General features: G+C 49.3%; 1 pseudogene; it reads right to left on the reverse strand.

Annotated features, from left to right (window-relative positions):
* Positions 1 to 972: 972 nt before the first annotated feature.
* Positions 973 to 13,465, reverse strand: LOC119948792 (annotated as a pseudogene).
* Between the last annotated feature and the right edge of the window lie 4,805 nt (positions 13,466 to 18,270).

Raw genomic sequence — 18,270 nt, forward strand, 5'->3', positions numbered from 1 at the left:
AGAGAAGAAGGCTGGCCACTTAATGTTAAAATATTGCATGGAACGTCGACCGGGACCATATTAGCCAATCGATCAAGCAGTAGTATTTATTGAGCGCTTACCGTGTGCAGAACGCTGTACTAAGCGCTTGGGACAGTACAATAGATCAGAGTCGGTAGACACGCTCCCTGCCCACAGGGAGCTTACGGACTAGGGGAACAGACAGAGATGAATATAAATAAATGAATTGTGGATATGGACATCAGTGCTGTGGGGCTGAGGGAGGGGTGAATAAAGGGAGAAAATCCAAGTGCGAGGGGGACGCGGAAGGGAGTGGGAGAGGAGGGATTGGTCAGGGAAGGCTTCTTGGAAGAGATCTGCCTTCAATAAGGCTGTGAAGGTGGGGGGAGTGATCTGTAGTGGGCAAGAGATGGATCATCTGAAAACGGAATGTCTTCTGATTCTGGATAAATAGCAGTTTAGTCAGGGAAGGATTTGGAATCTGGGAAGTCAAGGGAAAGGAGATAGGGATAGCGAAGAGTGGTCAAGACTGTAAGTTCCTTGTGGGAGGGGAATGTCTCTGCCAATTCTGTTGTGTTGGCCTCTCCCAAATGCTTAGTAATAATAATAATAATGATGGTGATGGTATTTGCTAAGCGCCTACTATGTGCAAAGCACTGTTCTAATCGCTGGGGAGGTTACAAGGTGATCAGGTTGTCCCTCAGAGGGCTCAGAGTTTTAATCCCCATTATACAGATGAGGGAACTGAGGCCCAGAGAAGTGAAGTGACTTGCCCAAAGTCACACAGCTGACAGTCGGCAGAGCCGGGATTTGAACTCCTGACCTATGACTCCAAAGCCCGGCCTCTTTCCACTGAGCCATGCTGGGCACCGCAAGGAGTAAGCGCTCAGTAAGTACCGCCGATTGACTGATCACCAGGGAAGGGAAAACGACAACACTTAGTTGGGTTCGGAAACATTCTGGGGGCAATCGTCAGGTCAAAAAGAGGGGATCTTTATTCTGGAGGACCGTAAGCCCCCTCAGTACCCTCCCCAGGGAGGCTTTCATGTTCCGGTTCCTCAGGCTGTAGATGAGGGGGTTCAGTGCGGGGGGCACCGTGGTGTAGAAAACGGACACCAGCAGGTCTAAGGTCGAGGGGGAGTCAGACGTGGGCTTGAGGTAGGCCACGGCACCGGCCGAGAGAAAGATGGTGACGACGACGAGGTGGGGCAGACAGGTGGAGAAGGCTTTGGCCCGGCCCTCGGAGGCCGGCATCCTCAGCACGGCCAGGAAGATGCGCACGTACGAGATGACTATGAGGATGAAGGGGATGAAAGCCAAGCCGAATGCCGTGGCTATGCTGACGTCGATGACGACATGCGTTTCGGAACAGGAGATCTTCAGTAGGGAAGGGATGTCGCAGAAGAACTGCTGGACCAGGTTAGAGCCACAGAAGCTCAGTTTTAACGTCCCGGCTGTGTACACCACCCCGAACAGGCCCCCGCCGAGCCAGGAGGCGGCCGCCATCTTCCCTCAGGCCCCTGGGTCCATGATGACCCCATAGCTCAGGGGGAGGCAGATGGCCGCGTAGCGGTCATAGGACATCGCCGTGAGGAGGGACAGCTCCGAGAAAGCAGACGAAATCACTAAAACCACCTGAGCCATGCAGCCCCATAGAGAGATGGCTCTGCCATTGATCAGGGAGTTGTGGATGGATTTGGGGACGGTGACGGAGATGAGGCAGAGGTCGAGGACGGACAGGTTCCTGAGGAAGAAGTACATGGGGGTGCGGAGGCGCCGGTCGAGCGCGGTGACGGCGACGATGAGGAGGTTCCCCGTCAGGACCGCCAGGTAGACCAGGAGGAACAGCGCGGCCTGGACCATCTGCAGCTCCCGGACCTCCGAGAATCTCAGCGGGAGGAATTCCCTCACCTTGGTGGTGTTTCCCATCTTCACGGATTATCTGTGGATTTCCCATGGAGGCACAGAGAAGGAGCACGTTTAAAGGAAGGAATCGGAAAAATCCCCATTTTGATTTTCAACTATCAGCATCCCTCCGTTTTGGTTTCTGAAAGTCTGCATTTTCACTTTCACAGAGACCCAGGATGGGAAGACAATGGCTTTGGAGCAATGAAAAAGGGTCTGGGGTCCTAATATTCCACCCACCCCTTTCTCTCGCTCACATACACACACACACACACACACACACACACATTACAAAGATATTTTAATATTGCCTACCAACTCTGTTCCACTATACTCTGCCAACCCTGTTCTATTTCACTCTCCCAAGCACTTTCTAGACTGTGAGCCCACTGTTGGGTAGGGACTGTCTCTATATGTAGCCAACGTGTACTTCCCAGGCGCTTAGTACAGTGCTCTGCACACAGTAAGCGCTCAATAAATACGATTGATAGATTGATTGTTTAATAATAATAATAATAATAATAATGGCATTTATTAAGCACTTACTATGTGCAAAACACTGTTCTAAGTGCTGGGGAGAATACCAGGTGATCAGCGTGTCCCACATGGGGCATACAGTCTTCATCCCCGTTTTCCAGATGAGGGAACTGAGGCCCAGAGAAGTGAAGTGACTTGCCCAAAGTCACACAGCTGACAATTGGCGGAGCCGGGATTTGAACCCATGACCTCTGACTCCTAAGCCCGGGCTCTTTTCCCTGAGCTAGGCTGCTTGGATCAATGGTATTTAGTGAGCACTTACTGCACAGAGCACTGTACTAAGCACTCGGGACACTATAACCCTGTTGGTAGGAACTTTCCCTGCCCACATCGAGTTGTTAATAATAATAATGATGATGATGGCATTTATTAAGCTCTCACTATGTGCCAACCACTGTTATAAGCGCTGGGGAGGATACCAGATGATCAGCTTGTCCCACATGGGGCTCACAGTCTTCATCCCCATTTTCCAGATGAGGGAACTGAGGCCCAGAGAAGTGAAGTGACTTGCCCAAAGTCACACAGCTAACAATTGGTGGAGCCGGGATTTGAACCCACGACCTCTGACTCCAAAGCCCGGGTTCTTTCCACTGAGCCACGCTGCTTCACTTAGTTCAGTGCTCTGTACACAGTAAGTGCGCAATAAATACCGTCGATGAATCGATCATTTCTGCAAACACCTTTTGGGTGTGTGTCATAACGGCACCCTGATATTATCATTCAATCGTACATACTGAACGCTCACTGTGTGCAGATAGCTGTACTAAGCGCTTGGAAAGTACAATTCAGCAACAGAGATAATCCCTACCCACACTGGGCTGACAGTCTAGAAATGAATGAATTACCCACGTTGCCTAATGTTTCTTCAACATTAATGGTGTTTCCTGAGCGCTTTCTGCGTGCAGGGCACTGTACTGAGTGCTTGGGAGAGTACAACAGAACAGAGTTAGTGGAAACGTTCCCTGCCCACAGCGAATTTACAGTCTAGCAGAGGGGATGGACATTAATAGAAATATATGTTACAAAAATGAATAAAAGTTCCCTTCCTTATTTTGAGTGTGCTCTGCAGGTAGGCTCCTCTTCAACCCAACCAACAATAATAATGATAATAATAATGATGGCATTTGTTCATTCATTCATTCATTCAATTGTATTTATTGAGCGCTTACTGTGTGCAGAGCACTGTACTAAGCGCTTGGGAAGTACAAGCTGGCAACATATAGAGACGGTCCCTACCCAACAGTGGGCTCACAGTCCAGATGGGCTCACAGTCTGGAAGTTAAACGCTTAATATGTGCCAAGCACTGTTCTAAGCGCTGGGGGGGGATACAAGGCAATCAGGTTGTCCCACGTGGGGCTCACAGTCTTAATCCCCATTTTACAGATGAGTTCACTGAGGATCAGAGAAGTGAAGTGACTTGCCCAATGTCACGCAGCAGACATGGTGGAGCTGGGATTAGAACCCACCACCTCCGAATCCCAAACCCGGGCTCTTTCCACGGAGACACGCTGCTTCTCTGATAGATAGATTCTGTTATTCGTAGCCTCAGAGGCAGTCCAGTAGGCGATCGCTCGATCGATGGTATTTACTGAGCACTTACCGGGTGCGGAGCACTGTACTAAGCCTTGGTGGGAGTACAGGAGAACAGAATTGGAAGAAACATTCCCGGCATTCCCGGCCCGCAGAGAGCTTCGTGGCTAGTCTAGTCTAGGCTCCGTGGTCCTTTGTCCTTCTCTTGGGATCCTGGCAGATTAGTTCTGACTGGTTTCAACTAGACGTTTGGAGTCCGTGCCTCCTAAAACTCCCAACTCTCTCCTTCGGGAGGTCAGTGTCTTTTCCACAGCGGCGGATTTTCCACCCACATCCCACGCCCGGCCTCTCATCTCACACCCATCCTTCCGGTTCCATCTTCTCTGCATTCCTGGCTTTTTATCTGGCCCCTCTTTACAACCCGGCCTCGCATTCTATATCTTCCAACGTGGTCGGAGATTGGGAAGCAACGTGGACTACTGGAAAGCCTGGGAGTCAGGGATCTGGGTTCTAATCCCACTCCAAAACCTACCCTTTTGTGGGAGGTATTTGTTAAGCGGTTACTAGGTGCCAGTCACTACACTAAGCTCTGGGGTTGATACAAGCTAATTGGGTTGGCCACAGTCCCTGTTCCACAAGAGGGTCACGGTCTTAATCCCCATTTTACAGATGAGGTAACTGAGGCACAGAGAAGTGAAGTGACTTGCTCAAAGTCACAAAGCATGGAGCTTGAATTAGGACCCAGGTGCTCTGAGGCCCGTGATCTTTCCGCTAGGGCACGTTGCTTCTCACACACGACCATATCCTTATATTATCTGTCATTCATTTTAATGTCTCCTTTTCACACTAGATTCTAAGCTTCTTAATAATAATAATAATAATGATGGCATTTAGTGAGCGCTTACTATGTGCCAAGCACTGTTCTAAGCGCTGGGAAGGTTACAAGGCGATCAGGTTGTTCCACAGTCTTCACCCCCATTGTACAGATGAGGGAACTGAGGCCCAGAAAAGTGAAATGACTTGCCCAAAGTCACACGGCTGACAATTGGCAGAGCCGGAATTCGAACCCGTGACCTCTGTCTCCAGAGCCCGGGCTCTTTCCACTGAGCCATGCTGCCCTTCTTGAGGGCAGGCATTGTGTCTACCCACTAGAGGAGCAGCGTGGCTAAAAGGAAAGAGCCCGGGGTTGTGGATTCTAATCCCGGCTCCGTCACTGCTGCCATGCAGCAGTCTGAAGCAGGATGAAGCCAGCATCCCTCCTTTCACGGGCCACATAAAAACATATTCTCATCCCTCCTTCCACGCCTAGGCCGTGAAGACCCAAACGGGGAATCTAATTTGGGGCTCATGGCATGAATTGCACCAGTCCAGTTCTCTGTACAGTCTTCACTTCCCAAGCGCTTAGTAGAGTGCTCTGCACACAGTAAGCGCTCAATAAATGCGATTAAATGAATGAATGAATGAATGAGAAACATTCCCTGCTCATAATCAATCAATAGTACTTATTGAGCTCTTACTGGATGCAGAGCATTGTACTAAGCTCTTTAGAGAGTACACTACAACAGAGTTGGCAGACCTGGTATATATGTTTGTACAGATTTATTACTCTATTTATTTATTTTACTTGTACATATTTATTCTATTTATTTTATTTTGTTAATATGTTTTGTTTTGTTTGTCTCCCCCTTCTAGACTGTGAGCCCGCTGTTGGGTAGGGACCGTCTCTATATGTTGCCAACTTGTACTTCCCAAGCGCTTAGTACAGTGCTCTGCACACAGTAAGCGCTCAATAAATACGATTGAATGAATGAATGAATGAATAGAGGAGCAGCGTGGCTAAATGGAAAGAGCCCGGGGTTGTGAGTTCTAATCCCGGCTCCGTCACTGCTGCCACGAAGCAGTCTGAAGCATGATGAAGCCAGCATCCCTCCTTTCACGGGCCGCATAAGAACATATTCTCATCACTCCCTCCACGCATAGGCCGTGAAGACCCAAACGGGGAATCTAATCTGGGACTCGTGGCATGAATTGTAGCAGTCCAGTTCTCTGTACCCAATAAGAGCTCAGTAACTCTCTCTGATCATAATCTTCTCACCTGCCTCCTCACTCACACTCCTTTCCCCTGTAAATCCATATTACTCCCTCACAGACTTCTCTGCTCTCTTGACCCCATCCATCTTTCTGAGCGCCTCACACCCCACCTCGCCGCCCTCTCCTCTCTACCCAGTCTTGATGATCAGATTACTACTCTCAACTCTACCCTTTCTACTCAGCTAGACTCATTCGCTCCCCTTTCCCTTCGCCGCTCTCGTACCACTAACCCACAGCCCTGGATCAATGCCACTGTCTGCCTCCTTCGCTCTTATGCTCGAGCTGCCGAACGCTGCTGGCGAAAGTCTAAACACCATGCCAACCTCGTTCACTTCAAGTTTATCCTTTCCTGCCTTAACTCAGCCCTCTCCTCTGCCAGACAAAATTATTTCTCCTCCCTCATTGACACCCATGCCCATCACCCCCGCCAGCTCTTCCATATATTCAACTCCCTTCTAAGACCCCCGGTTTCACTCCCTCCTCCTTCTCTCACCCCCAACCATCTGGCCTCCTACTTCATTAACAAAATTAAATCCATCAGGTCCGACCTCCCCAGAGTCACTTCCCCCCCTTCTCCAACCCCCCGGCTCTCAACACTCTCTGCTACTCTCCCATCCTTCCCAGCAGTATCCTCAGAGGAGCTCTCCTCCCTGCTCTCAAGTGCTACTCCGGCCACCTGTGCTTCAGACCCCATTCCCTCTCATCTCATGAAATCACTCGCTCCATCCCTTCTCCCCTCCTTAACTTCCATCTTCAACCGATCACTCTCCACTGGTTCCTTCCCCTCTGCCTTCAAACATGCCCATGTCTCTCCCATCCTAAAAAACCCTCTCTTGACCCCACTTCACCTTTTAGTTATCGCCCCATATTCCTCCTACCATTCCTTTCCAAACTCCTTGAACGAGTTGTCTACACGCGCTGCCTCGAATTCCTCAACACCACCTCTCTCCTTGACCCCCTCCAGTCTGGTTTCCGTCCCCTACATTCCACGGAAACTGCCCTCTCAAAGGTCACCAATGACCTCCTACTTGCCAAATCCAATGGCTAATCCTAATCCTCCATCCTAATCCTCCTCGACCTCTCGGCTGCCTTCGACACTGTGGACCACCCCCTTCTCCTCAATACGCTATCTGACCTTGGCTTCACAGACTCCGCCCTCTCCTGGTTCTCCTTTTATCTCTCCGGTCGTTCATTCTTAGTCTCTTTTGCAGGCTCCTCCTCCCCCTCCCATCCCCTTACTGTGGGGGTTCCCCAAGGTTCAGTGCTTGGTCCCCTTCTGTTCTCGATCTACACGCACTCCCTTGGTGACCTCATTCGCTCCCACGGCTTCAACTATCATTTCTACGCTGATGACACCCAGATCTACATCTCTGTCCCTGCTCTCTCCCCCTCTCTCCAGGCTCGCATCTCCTCCTGCCTTCAGGACATCTCCATTTGGATGTCTGCCCGCAACCCAGAACTCAGCATGTCCAAGACGGAACTCCTTGTCTTCCCTCCCAAACCCTGCTCTCTCCCTGACTTTCCCATCTCTGTTGACAGCACTACCATCCTTCCTGTCTCACAAGCCTGCAACCTTGGTGTCATCCTCGACTCCGCTCTCTCATTCACCTCCACATCCAAGCTGTCACCAAAACCTGCTGGTCTCAGCTCCGCAACGTTGCCAAGATCCGCCCTTTCCTCTCCATCCGTACCGCTACCCTGCTCGTTCAAGCTCTCATCCTATCCTGTCTGGACTACTGCTTCAGCCTTCTCTCTGATCTCCCATCCTCGTGTCTCTCCCCACTTCAATCCATACTTCATGCTGCTGCCCGGATTGTCTTTGTCCAGAAACGCTCAGGGCATGTTACTCCCCTCCTCAAAAATCTCCAATGGCTACCAATCAATCTGCGCATCAGGCAGAAACTCCTCACACTGGGCTTCAAGGCTCTCCATCACCTCGCCCCCTCCTACCTCACCTCCTTTCTCTCCTTCTACAGCCCACCCCGCACCCTCCGCTCCTCTGCCGCTTAGTACAGTGCTCTGCACATAGTAAGCGCTCAATAAATACGATTGATTGATTGATTGATTGCCGCTAATCTCCTCACCGTTCCTCGTTCTCGCCTATCCCGCCATCGACCCCCGGCCCACGTCATCCCCCGGGCCTGGAATGCCCTCCCTCTGCCCATCCGCCAAGCTAGCTCTCTTCCTCCCTTCAAGGCCCTACTGAGAGCTCACCTCCTCCAGGATGCCTTCCCAGACTGAGCCCCTTCCCTCCTCTCCCCCTCTTCCCCCTCTCCATCCCCCCATCTTAACTCCTTCCCTTCCCCACAGCACCTGTATATATGTATATGTTTGTACATATTTATTACTCTATTTATTTATTTATTTATTTTACTTGTACATATCTATTCTATTTATTTTATTTTGTTAGTATGTTTGGTTTTGTTCTCTGTCTCCCCCTTCTAGACTGTGAGCCCACTGTTGGGTAGGGACTGTCTCTATATGTTGCCAACTTGTACTTCCCAAGCGCTTAGTACAGTGCTCTGCACATAGTAAGCGCTCAATAAATACTATTGATTGATTGATTAACTACTATGGATGGATTGAGCAATTGACTTTGGCTCACCGGGGCGGTCCAGGGTTGGAGATGCTGAGTTCCTCCTCCTCGTCTCCTTATGCGGTTCTGTGGCCGGGACGGGAAAGAGCCCGGCATTAAACCAGCGCTCCGGACTCCTCGGAGACAGCAGCCCCCGTCCGGCGGGACGCGGGGAGAGGGTTCCCCAGGAGGACCCGCCCCGGGATCGCCCCGAGAGACTTGTTATCTGGAAGACTTTGGAGTCCCAGAGGTGACGTTGTCTCCGACGTTCGGCAGGGCTCAGACTGTCCCACTAATTTTACCTCCCTCACTCACGAGAATGCCCATGGTCACCAATTCATTCAAATGTCGCCGTTTAGTGCTTGCTGCGAGTAAAGCACTGTAGTAAGCGCTTGGGAGCGCACAATACAACAATAAACGGACATAGTCGCCGCTCATAATGAATGTATAACGTAGAGAAATTCCGATAACGCGCAAAACTCTGGCAAACTGCCTAGTTATGCGATCTTTCTTTGAGCTCTCACTCTCCCCACCTTCATAGCCTTATGTGGATCCTCTCCAAGAGGCCTTTCCTGACTGAGCCCTAATTTAATGATAATGACAATGACAATAATAATAATAATGATAATAATAATGGTATTTGCTAAGCGCTTATTGTGTGCAAAGCACCGTTCTAAGCGTTGGAGATTTCCTCTTCTCCGACTCCCTTCCACATCACCCTGGTACTTGGATTTTCCCCCTTTATTCACCCCACCCTCGACCCCGCAGCACTTATATCCAAATCCATAATTAATTAATTTATATTAACAGCCGTGTCCCCCCGCTAGATCATAAGCTCACTGTGGGCAGGGAACGGGTCTACCGGCTCTGCTGTATTACACTCTCCCAAGGGCTCAGTGCAGTACTCGCCACACAGTAAGTGTACGGTAAATATAATTGATTGACTGATTCATTCATTTAATTTTATTTATTCGTTCAATAGTATTTATTGAGCGCTTCCTGTGGGCAGAGCACTGGACTAAGCACTTGGGAAGTCCAAGTAGGCAACATAGAGAGACGGTCACTACCCCACAACGGGATCACAGTCCAGAAGGGGAAGCAGGGGAAGCAGCATGGCTCAGTGGAAAGAGCGAGGGCTCGGGAGTCAGAGGTCCTGGGTTCGAATCCTGACTCTGCCACTTGTCAGCTGTGTGACCTCGGGCAAGCCACTTAACATCTCTGGGCCTCAGTTACCTCATCTGGAAAATGGGGATTAAGACTGTGAACCCCAAGTGGGACAACCTGATCACTTTGTATCCCCCCCGAGCGCTTAGAACAGTGCTTTGCACATAGTAAGCACTTAACAAATATCACCATTATTATTAGAAGGGGGAGACAGACAACAAAACAAAACACGGAGACAGGTGTCAAAGTCGTCAGAACAAATCGAATTAAAGCCAGATTCACATAAGTATGGAGTATGTGTGTAGAGTAAACGTGCACCCGGTTTTGTACTGGACGGTCTGGTTTCTGGCTGTTCTGTCTCCTGATCTTTGTCTTTGTCTTTGTCCAGAAACGCTCTGGGCATGTAACTCCCCTCCTCAAAAATCTCCAGTGGCTACCAATCAACCTACGCATCAGGCAGAAACTCCTCACCCTCGGCTTCAAGGCTGTCCATCATCTCGCCCCCTCCTACCTCACCTCCCTTCTCTCCTTCTCCAACCCATCCCGCACCCTCTGCTCCTCTGCTGCTAATCTCCTCACCGTGCCTCGTTCTCGCCCGTCCCGCCATCGACCCCCGGTCCACGTCATCCCCTTGGCCTGGAATACCCTTCCTCTGCACATCCGCCAAGCTAGCTCTCTTCCTCCCTTCAAGGCCCTACTGAGAGCTCACCTCCTCCAGAAGGCCTTCCCACACTGAGCCCCCTCCTTCCTCTCCTCCTCCATCCCCCTCTCCATCTCCCCCGCCTTCCCTCCTTCCCTCCCCACAGCACCTGTATATGTGCATATATGTTTGAACGGATTTATTACTCTATTTATTTATTGATTTTACTTGTACATATCTATTCTATTTATTTTATTTTGTTAATATATTTGGTTTTGTTCTCTGTCTCCCCCTTCTAGACTGTGAACCCGCTGTTGGGTAGGGACCATCTCTATATGTTGCCAACTTGGACTTCCCAAGCGTTTAGTACAGTGCTCTGCACACAGTAAGCTCTCAATAAATACGATTGATTGATTGATTGATCTGGGCCCAGGATCCACGAGTGACCCCAACGACCACCCTCGCAATTTCCCTGCCCCCTTGTCTAACAGCACCAAAACCCCAGCGTCCCTTTGGGTGCCACAGCTATTTGCTCTCCTAGTCTTCTCTTACAGCTCCGTCTCCCCTTACAGCCCTCCTTTCCTCTTCTCCCACTCCCTTCTGCATCACCTTGACTCGCTCACTTTATTCATCCCCCCCCCCGTCCCAGCCCCACGGCGCTTACGTCCATATCTGTCGTTTATTTATGTCTATTAATAAAATAATAATAACGGCATTCATTAATAATAATACTAATGGCATTTATTAAGTGCTTACTATGTGCAAAGGACTGTTCTAAGCGCTGGGGAGGTTACAAGGTAATCAGGTTGTCCCACGGGGGCTCACAGTCTTAATCCCCATTTTACAGATGAGGGAACTGAGGCACCGAGAAGTTAAGTGACTTGCCTTAAGTCACCCAGCTGACAAGTGGCAGAGTTGGGATTCGAACCCATGGCCTCCGACTCCAAACCCCGGGCTCTTTCCACTGAGCCACACTGCTCGAGCCGAGCGCTGTTCTAAGCGCTGGGGAAGTTGCAAGGTGATCCGGTTGTCCCACGGGGGGCTCCCAGTCTCCATCCCCATTTTCCAGAAGAGGTCACTGAGGCCCAGAGAAGTGCCCAAAGGCACCCAGCTGACAAGTGGTGGAGTTGGGATTTGAACCCATGATCTCCGACTCCAAAGCCCGGGCTCTTTCCACTGAGCCAAGTTCGTCTACCCTAAGCTTGCTGTGGTCGGGGAATGTGTCCTTTATATTGTTATATTGTACTCTCCCAGGCACTTAGTATAGTGCTCTGCACACAGGAAGCACTCAATTAATACGATTAACTGACTGACTGACTGATTATTAAAGGCCACCTCATTTTCACGCCATCTCAGTCCTGATCAAGGACTGCTCTTTGTCTAGTCCCAATCAACTCTGATGTATTGGAGGTGCCTAGTGAAAACAGCACAGGGTTGAGAGTCAGAGGAGGACCTGGGTTCTAATCCCTGTTCCACCATGTTCCTGCTGGATGGGCTTGAGCAATTTACTTCACTTCTCTGGTCCTCAGTTACCTCATCTATGTAATGGAGATTAAGACTGTGAGCCCCGTGTGGGACACGGATTGGGTACTAGTCATTCATTCGTTCAATCGTATTTATTGAGCCCTTACTGCGTGCAGAGCACTGGACTAAGCGCTTGGGAAGTACTACAACCTGATCATCTCATATCTACCCTAGCGCTTAGTACAGTGCCCGGCACATAACGAGAACGTATCTACCGATTCTGTTACACTGTACTCTCCCAAGAGTTTAGTACAGGGCGCCGCACACAATTAGCACTCGATTGATTGATTGATTGATAATAATCGCTTTACAAATGCTACAAACAAATAGCCAATCTCCATGGCCACCATTCCCTGTAGACGGTTGGCATTATATGATCCATTCGGGCATGGTGGTCCTGGATAATAATAATGATGGCATTTATTAAGCACTTAATATGTGCAAAGCACTGTTCTAAACGCTGGGGAGGTCACCAGGTGATCAGGTTGTCTCGCGGGGGGCATCCCAGTCTTCATTCCCATTTTACAGATGAGGTAATTGAGGCCTAGAGAAGTGAAGTGACTTGCCCAAAGTCACACAGCCGACAATTGGCGGAGCCGGGATTCATTCATTCATTCAATCGTATTTATTGAACACTTACTGTGTGCAGAACACTGTACTAAGTGCTTGGGAAGTATAATTTCGTAACATATATGAGGAACCCATGGGATTTGAACCCATGACCTCCGACTCCAAAGCCCGGACTCTTTCCACTAAGCCACGAGGTCTCAGCAACTGGACGACCATTTTTCTCCGGGGGAGACTCCAGGGTCACCAGTAGTTCCCACGTGAACGACCCCAAGGGGTGGGGACCCAGAATCACCCAGGCTAGAAGGGCCTCTGACCTCGGGGAGAAGAAGGTTTGTAACCTTTGTAACCTCCCCAGCGCTTAGAACAGTGCTTTGCCCATGGTAAGCGCTTAATAAATGTCATCATTATAAGGTTCGACCACCATTTTAGAGCCATTTCCCCGTTGTCATTCTCCTCAGGGTGGTCTTCATGTCCCGGTTCCTCAGGCTGTAGATGAGGGGGTTGAGGGCGGGGGGCACCACGGTGTAAAACACGGACAACAGCAGGTCCAGGGCCAAGTGGGAGTCAGACGTGGGCTTGAAGTAGGCGAAGACTCCGTTCACTATGAAAAAGACAAGATGGCGAGGTGGGGCAGACAGGTGGAGAAGGCCTTGGCCCGGCCCTCGGAGGCCGGCATCCTCAGCATGGCCTGGAAGATGCGTACGTACGAAACGATGATGCCGACGAAACAGCAGAGGCCCAGGAACATGCTGAAGCCCAGAATGGCGAGCTCGTCGATGGAGCGTCTGGAACAGGAGATCCGCAGGAGGGAAGGGATGTCTCAGAAGAACTGCCGGATGGCATGGGTGTCACAGAAGGGGAGGGAGAAAGTCACGGCGGTGTGGATGACTCCGTTCAGCCCCTCGCCGAACCAGGAGCCGGCCGCCATCTTCCCGCAGGCCCCTCGGTCCATGATGACCTCGTAGTGCAGGGGGAGGCAGATGGCGGCGTAGCGGTCGTGGGACATCGCCGTGAGGAGGAACAGCTCCGAGGCAGCAAACAGGACCACCAAGAAGACCTGGGTGGCACAGTCCAGGAAGGAGATGGATCTACGGTCGATCAGGGAGTTGTGGATGAATTTGGGGACGGTGACAGAGATGTAGCAGAGGTCGAGGATGGACAGGTTCCTGAGGAAGAAGTACATGGGGGTTTGGAGGCGCCGGTCGAGGACGGTGATGGTGACGATGAAGAGAATCCCCACCAGGGCCACCAGGTAGACCAGGAGGAACAGCGCGGCGTGGACCAGCTGCAGTTCCCGGATCTCCGAGAATCCCAGGAGCAGGAATTCCCTCAGCGCCATGTTGTTGACCATTTCTTCCTTGTGGGGAAATAGGAAATAGGGTCTTGTGGGATGGATGGAGGTGAAAATATTAAGTTATTCAAGCAGTGTGGGGAACAGTGCTTGGCACATAGTAAGTGCTTAACAAATGCCATTATTATTATTATTATTATTATTATTATTATTATTATTATTATTATTCTCTGGATCCCAGTTACCTCAACTGCAAAATGAGGATTAAATCCTACTCTAGTAATAATACTATTATTAGTATTAGTGACTAGAGCACAGGCTTGGGAATCAGAAGACCTAGGCTTTAATCCCGGTTCTGCCATTCGTCTGCTGTGTGATTTGGGGCATGTCACTTCCCTTCTCAGAGAAGCAGCGTGGCTCAGTGGAAAGAGCCCGGGCTTTGGAGTCAGAGGTCATGGGTTCAAATCCCGGCTCTGCCAACTGTCAGCTGTGTGACTTTTGGACAAGTCACTTCACTTCTCTGTGCCTCAGTGACCTCATATGTCAAATGGGGATGAAGACTGTGAGCCCCACAAGGGACAACCTGACCACCTTGCAACCTCCCCAGCTCTTAGAACAGTGCTGTGCACATAGTAAGCGCTTAATAAATGCCATTATCATTATTATTATTATTATTATTATTCTCTGGACCCCAGTTACCTCAACTGTAAAATGAGGATTAAATCCTACTCTTTCCTCCTTTGCATTTACTCCTGTGCTCCCCTCTACCCAGGGCGCGACGTCTGCAGGTGAAAGACATTCAATCAATACTATTGATTGATCGATGGATTGACTATTGGGAAATGCTGCCCAGGAAGGGAAATATTTGAGAAAAATCCCAGCAGCTTTAATTTTTCTCCAAAACGAGGAAGGCTGCAATTACAGCTGAACCCAAGCTCCTCCAGTTTTCATGATAAAAATAATACTAATGATGATGGTATTTATTAAGTGCTTACTATGTGCCTAGCACTGTTCTAAGCGCTGGGGGAGATACAAGGTCATCAGGTTGTCCCACGTGGGGATCCCGGTCTTAATCCCCATTTTACAGATAAGGGCACTGAGGCCCAGAGACGTGAAGTGACTTGCCCAAAGTCACACAGCTGATAAGTGGAAGAGGCGGGATTAGAACTCATGACCCCTGACTCCCAAGCCCACGTTCTTTCCACTAAGCCATGCTGCTTCTCCCACTCAATCAGTCAATCAGGCAATCGATCAATGGTATTTAGTGGCTATTTGCAGAGCACTGTACTAAATGATGATGATGATGATGATGATGATGATGGCATTTATTAAGCGCTTACTATGTGCAAAGCACTGTTCTAAGCGCTGGGGAGGTTACAGGGTGATCAGGTTGTCCCACGGGGGGCTCACAGTCTTAATCCCCATTTTACAGATGAGGTAACTGAGGCACAGAGAAGTTAAGTGACTTGCCCAGAGTCACACAGCTGACTATTGTCGGAGCTTGAATTCGAACCCATGACCTCTGACTCCAAAGCCCGGGCTCTTTTCACTGAGCCATGCTGCTTAAATGCTGGGGAGACTACAATTCAACGGAATTAGCAGACGTTCCCGACTCACATTGAGCTTGCAGTCTAGAGGGGGAGACAGACATTAATATAAATAAAGAAATATGGTACAAGGAACCACGGCAGGATGGAGGCCAGGTTAAGACTTCATTCATTCGATCGTATTTATTGAGGAAGTGCGTAGAGCAGAGAGAGGGAGTTGGGTCGATGGGGAGGAGAGGAGGAGCAGAGGAAAAGCGGGGCTCAGTGTGGGAATAATAATAATAATAAAAAAGATAATAATGGCATTTATTAAGCGCTTACTATGTGCAAAGCACTGTTCTAAGTGCTGGGGAGGTTACAAGGTGATCAGGTTGTCCCACGGGGGGCTCACAGTCTTAATCCCCATTTTCCAGCCTCAGAAAAGTTAAGAGACTTGCCCAAAGTCACACAGCTGACAATTGGCAGAGTTGGGATTCGAACCCAGGACCTCTGACTCCAAAGACCGAGCTCTTTCTACTGAGCCACGCTGCTTCTCTAATCTTATTTAGGAAGGCCTCTCAGTGTGGGAAGTGTGGGAAGGGAGAAAGAGAGATAGGTTGGCGGCTGTGTGGAGGAAAGGCATTCTGGGCCGGTGGAAGGACGCAGGCCGGGGGTCGACGGCGGGATGGGCAGGAAGGAGGCCCGGTGAGGAGGCGAGCGGCGGCAGAGGAGCAGAGGGTGCGGGCTGCTGTGGAGAAGGAGAGAAGGGAGGGGAGGGAGGAGGGGGCGAGGTGATGGACAGCCTTGAAGCCAAGCTGATGGACGCCTTCTCAGGGCAGGGTCTCTGCAGCCTCCAAGGGACCCTCAAACTAACAACCCTGGCAGCGTTGAGGAGCTGAGTTCTAATCCGCGCTCCGCAAACCGCTTTCTGTGTGATCTTGGATGCATCACTTGATTTCCCTGTGCCTCGGTTCCCCTATTCTCTCCCTTCCTTAGGCTGTGAGCCCCGTGCAGGACAGAGACCGTAGCCAACCTAATGGACTTGTAATGTATTCCAGCTCTTAGAAGAGTAATAATAATAACGATGGCATTTATTAAGTGCTTACTATGTGCAAAGCACTGTTCTAAGCGCCGGGGAGGTTACAAGGTGATCAGGCTGTCCCACGGGGGGCTCACAGTCTTAATTCCCATTTCACAGATGAGGTAACTGAGGCATGGAGAAGTTAAGTGACTTGCCCCTCCTCCTTCTAGACTGTGAGCCTACTGTTGGGTAGGGACCCTCTCTATATTTTACCAACTTGTACTTCCCAAGCGCTTAGTACAGTGCTCTGCACACAGTAAGCGCTCAATAAATACGATCGAATGAATGAATGAATGAATGAATATGTTGCCAACTTGTACTTCCCAAGCGCTTAGTACAGTGCTCTGCACACAGTAAGCGCTCAATAAATACGATTGAATGAATGATTATGTTGCCAACTTGTACTTCCCAAGCCCTTAGTACAGTGCTCTGCACACAGTAAGCGCTCAATAAATACGATTGAATGAATGATTATGTTGCCAACTTGTACTTCCCAAGCCCTTAGTACAGTGCTCTGCACACAGTAAGCGCTCAATAAATACGATTGAATGAATGAATGAATGAACTTGCCCAAAGTCACACAGCTGACAAGTGGCGCAGCCGGGATTTGAACCCATGACCTCTGACTCCAAAGCCCGGTCTCTTTCCACTGAGCCAAGCTGCTTCTCTATAGAACAGTGGGACAGCCCAGAATGTAGATTAGTAGAATAGAACGGTAATTAGAATAATAATAGTAATATTATGCCATAATAATGATGATGATTATGGTATTTAAGTGCTTACTATAATAATAATAATAATGATGGTATTTGTTAAGCACTCACTATGTGCCAAGCACCGTTCTAAGCACTGAGGTAGATATAAGGTAATCAGGTTGTCCCACATGGGGCTCACAGTCTTAATCCCCATTTTACAGATGAGGGAATTGAGGCACAGAGATGTTAAGTGACTTGCCCAAAGTCACAGAACTGACAAGTGGTGGAGCCGAGATTTGAACCCATGACCTCTGATTCCAAAGCCCGGGTTCTTTCCACTGAGCCACACTGCTTCTCTATAGAACAGTGGAACAGCCCAAAATGTAGACTAGTAGAATAGAACAGTAATTAGAATAATAATAGTAATTTTATACCATAATAATGATGATGATGATGGTATTTACATGCTTACTAGAATAATAATAATGATGATGATGATGGTATTTGTTAAGCGCTCACTATGTGCCAAGCACCATTCTAAGCACTGAGGTAGATACAAGGTAATCAGATTGTCCCACATGGGGCTCACAGTCTTAATCCCCATTTTACAGATGAGGGAACTGAGGCACAGAGAAGTTAAGTGATTTGCCCAAAGTCACACAGCTGACAAGTGGCGGAGCCAGGATTTGAACCCATGACCTCTGACTCCAAAGCTCGGGCTCTTTCCACTGGGCCACGCTGTTTGTCTATAGAACAGTGAAACAGCCCAGAATGTAGATTCATTCATTCATTCAATCGTATTTATTGAGCGCTTACTGTGTGCAGAGCACTGTACTAAGCGCTTGGGAAGTACAAGTTGGCAACATGTAGAGACGGTCCCTACCCAACAGTGGGCTCACAGTCTAGAAGGTGGACTCACAGTCTAGAAGGTGGGCTCATAGAATAGAACAGTAATTAGAATAATAATAGTAATATTATACCATAATAATGATGATGATGGTATTTAAGTGCTTACTATAGTAAGAATAATAATGATGATATTTGTTAAGTGCTCAGTATGTGCCAACCACCGTTCTAAGCACTGCGGTAGATACAAGGTAATCAGATTGTCCCATATGGGGCTCACAGTCTTAATCCCCA

The sequence above is a fragment of the Tachyglossus aculeatus genome, chromosome X3 (assembly GCF_015852505.1).
Source record: "Tachyglossus aculeatus isolate mTacAcu1 chromosome X3, mTacAcu1.pri, whole genome shotgun sequence".
Taxonomy (NCBI): Eukaryota; Metazoa; Chordata; class Mammalia; order Monotremata; family Tachyglossidae; genus Tachyglossus; species Tachyglossus aculeatus.